Here is a 9,278-nt window from a genome sequence, read left to right as displayed (position 1 = left end):
CTGTCTGGTTCAAAACCAGCCCCCTGGCAGCCCTAGGCATTGTGGAGTACAGGGCTGTTCCTGTGATTTTCCAGGGGCTAAATGTAGCTGCTGGGATGCTTCCGGCATGCCATGCTCTGTGTCTCAGCTCCCCATCTGGCATAAGGGTAGTAGCGCTTTCCTGCCTTGCTGAGAGTCCCGCCGAAACTAGGTGGCTGAATGCTAACAGTCCATATTGCTTGTGGGTGGTATGTGAGTGGCTGTGTGCTCTAGTGGCTAGAGCACTATGCTGGGACTCAGAGGGCCAGAGTGCTAGTGGCTTGGACCAGACACAGGGCTGCCCCATATCTTGGTCCCTCCCCCCAGTATGGTCCTGAGCTCCTGGAAGTGCTAAGTCTTGCTAGAGTGGTGAAATGCAGCTAGAGACAGGCCTGCAGTGAAACTGACTCTGCATGAGCAGGCTTCTAGCAATCCTGCACTGGTAATCGAGTCAGCTGGCCAATCCGACATGGGCTCGGCCATGTGATGAAAGTCTGTGCAAGCCTCACTGCTACTCATACTTTGCCCGCCAAACCCAGGGGAGCTGGTTTGCAGCCTCAGACAGCCCCATTTCCCCCCCCTTTCGCCCCAATGCGCTGCACAGCCACCCTCCGATGCAGCACAGTGACTACAGTGATGACGTGGGCAAAAGGCTGGAGAGACGCGTTATCTGTGCTGTTAGCCTGAGGCAAGCGCTATATTTAGCTACTCCTGGAGCACTTGTGTAGCCTCCTGGGTGACCCCGGCATGGCTCACCCACACTGACTGCAGCTTTCCAGCTTGCAGTTGGGGAGGTGGGGCTCTCTTTTCCTCGGCATTGCCTGCAGCTGGCGGTGGGACGAGGGGAGAAGAGCTGTCCTGTGAGGCCGGGGACGGACCCAAACCCAAACTCCAGATCCAGCCCCACCAAAGACTGCGGAGGCCAGGACCCGGAGCGGCAGGTCAGAGCAGCGCTTCTGGCTCCAGTGAAGTGAAGTGCTCCAAACCCTTCCCTCCCTGTCGCCTGCATCACACTGTGGAGCTGCACCCACACAGCTACACTGCTACAGCTGCACAGCTCCCTACTGCAGACCAATGTTCCCTCTCGTTTTTTCCATCCAGATGTGGAATACATTTTGTGCTGTGCACCGAGGCACGTGCAGATGTGCTCCACTGGTGGAAATGCTGCCGGCTGTGGGTGCTCTGCTCATCAGCTGGGCGGCACCTGAGTCCCTCCTGGGCTGCCGCCCAAGTGCTCAGCTTACAGGGAACACTGCTGCAGACAGGGCCTTCGGCAGGACCTAGGGTCCGAATCCCCCGCGTCCTTCACTAGGCTATTCAATCAAAGCACCTGCATGTTGAATGCAAGGCCAAAAGGGGCACGACCAGGTGGTCGTGGGGCTATCAGAATAAAATGAAACACAGGCTGGTGCAGACCCAGCCAGCCCCTCCCCCAGCAGCCAGCGCTCTGGGAATGAAAGGTTCGGATCTTGCCGGTCAGAGTTCAGAGCTCAGTAAGAACATTGCATCCAACCAACTCTTGTTTTGTTTGGCCTGCAGTCAAACATAACCCTCAGCCAGGAAATGCCAGAGAAAGAAGCCTGGGAGTGAACTCAACGTCAATAGGGAGCTAACGACCCAGGCAGTCTCAGGCAGTGGTCCTGCCAAAGGCAAACAGAGGGCCAAGTCCGGCGGCATGCATCACAGCGAGACTGGCTGGCAGGGGCAGTGAGGCTGTGGGAGAACAGGCCTCCCCTCTCCCCCAGGGGCCAGCCCCTGCTGCCCCAGGCAGTGACTCAGGGAGTGCTGGGTGCTCTAGCCCAGAACCACTTGGGAATGCATCTTCAGTCCCAGAAGGCCACCGGGATCTGCCCCCCGCCCTGCCCCGCCCCCCGCCTCAGCAGGTCCAGGAGTTCCTTAGAGCTGGAACTCTATGGGACAGAGACCTTTGCTTGTCCAGCTCGCAGCACAGCAGGGCCCTGATCACCAGTATCGAGAGAACAACAGTATCGATGCCATACCCTGAGATGAAATGGAGGGGATTGAGACGCCCTCATTCCCACACAATCCCCCCTCTGAGGAAGGCCAGAGATTGGCCGGGGGGGGGGGGGGGGGAGTTGGCAAGCTTCTCCACATTTGCATTGTAAAGGCAGGGGGTTTACAGCCTGAGGCCAGCGCCTGCCCAGCCCTGGGGGACAGAGCAAGGGCCCATCCCATGCCCCAGCCCTGGGTTACATTTGCAGATGATACTAAACTGCTCAGGGTAGCCAAGTGCAAAGCAGAGTGTGAAGAGCTTCAAAGGATCTCACAAAACTGCTGACTGCGCAACAAAATGGCAGGTGAATGTTAATGCTGGTAAATGCAGAGTAATGCCCATTGGAACCCCCCCAACGATACGTACGAAAAGGCGGGGACTGAATTAGCTGCCACCGCTCAAGAGAAGGGTCTTGGCGTCATTGTGGGTCGTTCTCTGAGAACATCCACCCCGTGTGCAGCCGCGGTCACAAAAACAAACCCGATGTCAGGAATCAGTAACACGGGGCTGGAGACCCCTTTTCTGAACCTTTGCCACGGCCAAGCTTGTTTTATGTTTTTTTGCAATGAGGCGACCACATCTGCACGCAGTATTCAAGACGTGGCGTGCCATGGATTTATCCTGCGGCAGTAAGATATGTTGCCTGACAAGACACCAAACGAGATGAATAGGGAATGACAAGAAAACACAAGGAAGAATTTCTCACACAATGGATGTTGTGCAGGTCAAGACAATAACAGGGTTCAAAGAAGACCTAGATCAGCTCATGGAGGCTGGATCCATCAGTGGCCAGTGGGCAGGGCTGGTGTCCCTGGGCTCTGTCTGCCAGACACTGGGAATGGGCGACGGGAGGGATCGCAGGACGGTTCCCTGCTCTGTTCTCTCCCTCTGGGGCACCTGGCACTGGCCACTGTGGGCAGGCAGGACCCTGGGCTGGATGGGCCTTTGGTCTGACCCAGTTACAGCTCCTGCACACTACACCCCCGACTGAAATGGACCGGGGTTACAGTCCCTGCACACTACACCCCCGACTGAAATGGACCGGGGTTACAGTCCCTGCACACTACACCCCCGACTGAAATGGACCGGGGTTACAGTCCCTGCACACTACACCCCCGACTGAAATGGACCGGGGTTACAGTCCCTGCACACTACACCCCCGACTGAAATGGACCGGGGTTACAGTCCCTGCACACTACACCCCCGACTGAAATGGACCGGTGTTAGGGTACGTCTACACTACAGCGCTAGTTCGAACTAACTTAGTTCGAATTAGTTAATTCGAACTAAGCTAGTTCGAACTAACGCATCTAGAACTAAAAACTAGTTCGAACTAGCATTTTGCTAGTTCGAACTAGTAAGTCCACATTGAGTGGACTCTGAACAGGGCTTAATGATGGCCGGAAGCAGTGCCGGCAGGGCATAAAAGGAGGACTTAGAGCATGGAGATGCTGTCTCAGGCTAGCCGAGGGCTGCGCTTAAAGGGTCCCGACCCCCACCCCGGACACACAGTTCTAAGGGGTGCCCCGCTTGCAAAGAAGTTCTGGCTTGGAGTGCCCTGAGTGCCCACACTGGGCACATCACACCACTCGGCCATCAGACCGGCTGCACTTGCCGCAGGCTGCCATCTGGGGAGAGGGAGTAATTGGGGGGCTGCAGGAGAGCTTCCACCCCCAGAAGCCCGCAGAGCCAGCCCAGTCCTCCCCATCTGGGGCTCGTACCCCATTCCTCCCTCACCTCCTTCCACTTACCCTTCCCTAGCACCCCTTCTTATTGATGTACAAAATAAAGATAACGTTTCTTCCAACATTGACTCTGTCTTTATTGAAAAAAACTGGGGGAGACTGGGAAAAGGAGGTGGGAGAGGGGAAGAGAAAGGCTGGGAGAGGGGAGGGCAACTAACATGATCAGGGGTTGGGAACAGGTCCCAGATGAAGAAAGGCTACAGAGACTGGGACTGTTCAGCTTAGAAAAGAGGAGACGGAGGGGGGACAGGATAGAGGTCTCTAAAAGCAGGGGTTGGGTGGAGAGGGTGCATTCAGAAAAGTTCTTCCTGAGTTCCCATAAAGAAGGACTAGAGGACACCAAAGGAAAGGAATGGGTATCAGGCTTGAAACTAGTAAGAGAAAGTTGTTGTTGTTCACAAAGCACATAGTTAACCTGTGGAACTCCTTGCTGCAGGAGGCTGTGAAGGCTAGAACTAGAACAGAGTTTAAAGGGAAGTGAGATCAAGTGATGGAGGTTGGGTCCATGGAGTGCTATTAGCCAGGGGGTAGGAGTGGTGTCCCTGCCCAAAGTTTGTGGAAGGCTGGAGAGGGATGGCACGAGACAAATGGCTTGGTCATTGTCTTCGGTCCATCCCCTCCAGGGTCCCTAGGGTTGGCCGCTGTTGGCAGACAGGCTACTGGGCTAGATGGACCTTTGGTCTGACCCAGTACAGCCATTGTAAGCTCAGGGCTCAGTGTCGGGGGTCTCAGTGGACCCCCTTGATTTTCATGCACACCTGGTCCTGGGTGGCCAGGCTGGCAGCTCTCCTGCCCTAGACGGCCACTTTCCTGTGCCTAGTGCGGAGATCGTGGACGAGGTCCACGATGTCCGCACTAGCCCAGGAAGGTGCCCGCCTCTTGCGGTCCAGGGCAAGCTCCCGGGAGCCGCCAGCCTGGTCCCGGCAAGAGGGGGTGGGCTGGGGGGCATCGGGTGGGTGGCTCTGTGCCGTGCCAGGTGCAGGGTCTGCTAGCTGGGTGCTGGCAGGCTTGCACCTGGCACGGGCACCGTAGCCAGCCCATGCCCCTTTAAGGGGTCCGGGGCCGGGAGGGGGGCATAGAGTTTCCCTGGTGTTGGCCAGAGTGGCCACCAGGGAAACCTGGGGAGGGCTAGCCTCCCACTAGTTCGAACTAAAGGGCTACACAGCCCTTAGTTCGAACTAGCTAGTTCGAACTAGGCGTTAGTCCTCGTAAAATGAGGTTTACCTAGTTCGAACTAAGCGCTCCGCTAGTTCGATTCAAATTCGAACTAGCGGAGCGCTAGTGTAGCACCTATTAAAGTTAGTTCGAACTAACGTCCGTTAGTTCGAACTAACTTTGTAATGTAGACATACCCTTAGAGTCCCTGCACACTACACCCCCGACTGAAAGGGGACTGGTGTTACAACCCCAGCACACTACACCCCCAACTGGAAGGGACCAGGGTGACAGCCCCAGCACACTACACCCCCGACTGAAAGGGACCGGGGTGACAGCCCCAGCACACTACACCCCCGACTGAAAGGGACCGGGGTGACAGCCCCAGCACACTACACCCCCGACTGAAAGGGACCGGGGTGACAGCCCCAGCACACTACACCCCAGACTGAAAGGGACCGGGGTGACAGCCCCTGCACACTACACCCCCGACTGAAAGGGACCGGGGTGACAGCCCCAGCACACTACAGCCCCGACTGGAAGGGACCGGGGTGACAGCCCCAGCACACTACACCCCCGACTGGAAGGGACCGGGGTGACAGCCCCAGCACACTACACCCCCGACTGGAAGGGACCGGGGTGACAGCCCCAGCACACTACACCCCCGACTGAAAGGGACCGGGGTGACAGCCCCAGCACATTACACCCCCGACTGGAAGGGACCGGGGTGACAGCCCCAGCACACTACACCCCCAACTGAAAGGGACCGGGGTGACAGCCCCAGCACACTACACCCCCAACTGAAAGGGACCGGGGTGACAGCCGCAGCACACTACACCCCCGACTGGAAGGGACCGGGGTGACAGCCCCAGCACACTACACCCCCGACTGGAAGGGACCGGGGTGACAGCCCCTGCACACTACACCCCCGACTGGAAGGGACCGGGGTGACAGCCCCAGCACACTACACCCCCGACTGGAAGGGACCGGGGTGACAGCCCCAGCACACTACACCCCCGACTGGAAGGGACCGGGGTGACAGCCCCTGCACACTACACCCCCGACTGGAAGGGACCGGGGTGACAGCCGCAGCACACTACACCCCCGACTGGAAGGGACCGGGGTGACAGCCCCAGCACACTACACCCCCGACTGGAAGGGACCGGGGTGACAGCCCCTGCACACTACACCCCCGACTGGAAGGGACCGGGGTGACAGCCGCAGCACACTACACCCCCGACTGGAAGGGACCGGGGTGACAGCCCCAGCACACTACACCCCCGACTGAAAGGGACCGGGGTGACAGCCCCAGCACACTACACCCCCGACTGAAAGGGACCGGGGTGACAGCCCCAGCACACTACACCCCCGACTGGAAGGGACCGGGGTGACAGCCCCAGCACACTACACCCCCGATTGGAAGGGACCAGGGTGACAGCCCCTGCACATTACACCCCAGACTGAAAGGGACCGGGGTGACAGCCCCTGCACACTACACCCCCGACTGAAAGGGACCGGGGTGACAGCCCCAGCACATTACACCCCCGACTGGAAGGGACCGGGGTGACAGCCCCAGCACACTACACCCCCGACTGAAAGGGACCGGGGTGACAGCCCCAGCACACTACACCCCCGACTGGAAGGGACCGGGGTGACAGCCCCAGCACATTACACCCCCGACTGAAAGGGACCGGGGTGACAGCCCCAGCACACTACACCCCCGACTGAAAGGGACCGGGGTGACAGCCCCAGCACACTACACCCCCGACTGAAAGGGACCGGGGTGACAGCCCCAGCACATTACACCCCCGACTGAAAGGGACCGGGGTGACAGCCCCAGCACACTACACCCCAGACTGAAAGGGACCGGGGTGACAGCCCCAGCACACTACACCCCCGACTGAAAGGGACCGGGGTGACAGCCCCAGCACACTACACCCCAGACTGAAAGGGACCGGGGTGACAGCCCCAGCACACTACACCCCCGACTGAAAGGGACCGGGGTGACAGCCCCAGCACACTACACCCCCGACTGAAAGGGACCGGGGTGACAGCCCCAGCACACTACACCCCCGACTGAAAGGGACCGGGGTGACAGTCCCTGCACACTACACCCCCGACTGGAAGGGACCGGGGTGACAGCCCCAGCACACTACACCCCAGACTGGAAGGGACCGGGGTGACAGCCCCAGCACATTACACCCCCGACTGAAAGGGACCGGGGTGACAGCCCCAGCACACTACACCCCCGACTGGAAGGGACCGGGGTGACAGCCCCAGCACACTACACCCCAGACTGGAAGGGACCGGGGTGACAGCCCCAGCACATTACACCCCCGACTGAAAGGGACCGGAGTGACAGCCCCAGCACACTACACCCCCGACTGAAAGGGACCGGGGTGACAGCCCCAGCACATTACACCCCCGACTGGAAGGGACCGGGGTGACAGCCCCAGCACATTACACCCCCGACTGAAAGGGACCGGGGTGACAGCCCCAGCACACTACACCCCCGACTGAAAGGGACCGGAGTGACAGCCCCAGCACACTACACCCCCGACTGAAAGGGACCGGGGTGACAGCCCCAGCACATTACACCCCCGACTGGAAGGGACCGGGGTGACAGCCCCAGCACATTACACCCCCGACTGAAAGGGACCGGGGTGACAGCCCCAGCACACTACACCCCCGACTGAAAGGGACCGGGGTGACAGCCCCAGCACACTACACCCCGACTGAAAGGGACCGGGGTGACAGCCCCAGCACACTACACCCCCGACTGAAAGGGACCGGGGTGACAGCCCCAGCACATTACACCCCCGACTGGAAGGGACCGGGGTGACAGCCCCAGCACACTACACCCCCGACTGGAAGGGACCGGGGTGACAGCCCCAGCACACTACACCCCCGACTGGAAGGGACCAGGGTGACAGCCCCAGCACACTACACCCCCGACTGGAAGGGACCGGGGTGACAGCCCCAGCACATTACACCCCCGACTGGAAGGGACCGGGGTGACAGCCCCAGCACACTACACCCCCGACTGGAAGGGACCGGGGTGACAGCCGCAGCACACTACACCCCCGACTGGAAGGGACCGGGGTGACAGCCCCAGCACACTACACCCCCGACTGGAAGGGACCGGGGTGACAGCCCCAGCACACTACACCCCCGACTGAAAGGGACCGGGGTGACAGCCCCAGCACACTACACCCCCGACTGAAAGGGACCGGGGTGACAGCCCCAGCACACTACACCCCCGACTGGAAGGGACTGGGGTGACAGCCCCAGCACATTACACCCCCGACTGAAAGGGACTGGGGTGACAGCCCCAGCACATTACACCCCCGACTGGAAGGGACCGGGGTGACAGCCCCAGCACATTACACCCCCGACTGAAAGGGACCGGGGTGACAGCCCCAGCACATTACACCCCCGACTGGAAGGGACCGGGGTGACAGCCCCAGCACACTACACCCCCAACTGAAAGGGACCGGGGTGACAGCCCCAGCACACTACACCCCCGACTGGAAGGGACCGGGGTGACAGCCCCAGCACATTACACCCCCGACTGGAAGGGACCGGGGTGACAGCCCCAGCACACTACACCCCCGACTGAAAGGGACCGGGGTGACAGCCCCAGCACACTACACCCCCGACTGGAAGGGACCGGGGTGACAGCCCCAGCACATTACACCCCCGACTGAAAGGGACCGGGGTGACAGCCCCAGCACACTACACCCCCGACTGAAAGGGACCGGGGTGACAGCCCCAGCACATTACACCCCCGACTGAAAGGGACCGGGGTGACAGCCCCAGCACACTACACCCCAGACTGAAAGGGACCGGGGTGACAGCCCCAGCACACTACACCCCCGACTGAAAGGGACCGGGGTGACAGCCCCAGCACACTACACCCCAGACTGAAAGGGACCGGGGTGACAGCCCCAGCACACTACACCCCCGACTGAAAGGGACCGGGGTGACAGCCCCAGCACACTACACCCCCGACTGAAAGGGACCGGGGTGACAGCCCCAGCACACTACACCCCCGACTGAAAGGGACCGGGGTGACAGTCCCTGCACACTACACCCCCGACTGGAAGGGACCGGGGTGACAGCCCCAGCACACTACACCCCAGACTGGAAGGGACCGGGGTGACAGCCCCAGCACATTACACCCCCGACTGAAAGGGACCGGAGTGACAGCCCCAGCACACTACACCCCCGACTGAAAGGGACCGGAGTGACAGCCCCAGCACACTACACCCCCGACTGGAAGGGACCGGGGTGACAGCCCCAGCACATTACACCCCCGACTGGAAGGGACCGGGGTGACAGCCCCA

The sequence above is a fragment of the Pelodiscus sinensis genome, chromosome 4, assembly GCF_052426305.1.
Source record: "Pelodiscus sinensis isolate ZL-2025 chromosome 4, ASM5242630v1, whole genome shotgun sequence".
NCBI lineage: Eukaryota > Metazoa > Chordata > Testudines > Trionychidae > Pelodiscus > Pelodiscus sinensis.
Note: the sequence above shows the minus strand (reverse complement) of the source record.